This window comes from Triticum urartu, chromosome 6A (genome assembly GCF_056163025.1).
Source record: "Triticum urartu cultivar PI428250 chromosome 6A, HENAU_Tu73, whole genome shotgun sequence".
NCBI lineage: Eukaryota > Viridiplantae > Streptophyta > Magnoliopsida > Poales > Poaceae > Triticum > Triticum urartu.
In genome coordinates, this window is record NC_141878.1 from 124,580,001 (window position 1) to 124,581,071 (window position 1,071).

Below are 1,071 nucleotides of genomic sequence, written 5' to 3' on the forward strand. Positions count from 1 at the left end.
TGATTTAGTCTTAAAACTAAATCAAAACAGAGAGGAAATAGAATAAGAAAAATAGAATAGGAAAAGAGAAACCTAACCTATCTTACCTGGAGCTAGCCCAGTTAGCCTAGCCCACCAAGGCACCAACCCACCTTGCCAGTCGTCTCCTAGCTTCTGCCAGGAGGACGACGCCGTGTCGAAGGGAGGCCTCTGTCGGTGTCAAAACCGGCGGATCTCGGGTAGGGGTCCCGAACTGTGCGTCTAAGGCGGATGGTAACAGGAGGCGGGGGACATAATGTTTATCCAGGTTTGGGCCCTCTCGATGGAGGTATTACCCTACTTCCTGCTTGATTGATCTTGATGATATGAGTATTACAAGAGTTGATCTACCACGAGATCGGAGAGGCTAAACCCCAGAAGCTAGCCTATGGTATGATTGTTGTTGTCCTACGGACTAAAACCCTCCGGTTTATATAGACACCGGTGGGGCTAGGGTTACACAGAGTCGGTTACAAGGGAGGAGATCTACATATCCAAATCGTCAAGCTTGCCTTCCACACAAAGGAGAGTCCTACCCGGACATGGGACGAAGTCTTAAATCTTGTATCTTCATAGTTCAACAGTCCGGCCAAGGGATATAATCCGGCTGTCCGAGGAACCCCTAATCCAGGACTCCCTCAGTAGCCCCTGAACCAGGCTTCAATGACGATGAGTCCGACGCGCAGATTGTCTTCGGCATTGCAAGGCGGGTTCCTGCTCTGAATACTCCATAGAAGATTTTGAACACAAGGATAGTGTCCGGCTCTGCAAAACAAATTCCACATACCACCGTAGAGAGTATAATATTTCAACAAATCTAATCTGCTGACAACTTTTCATAACATGACATCACGCCCTGGCCCTGGTCATTATTCGAACCCTTTTTCTCAACCAGCCACTGCACGTGTTGCGAGGCGGTTTTATTGGCACATCTTGTCGAAGCAGAGATCGTGCCCCCTTATCATGAGATTCTCATCAATATGGGTGTGGGTAACCCAATTGTGCTTGTTAGTACGACTCCTCGATTTTAGGCAAGTTCCAAACGGCCACGCG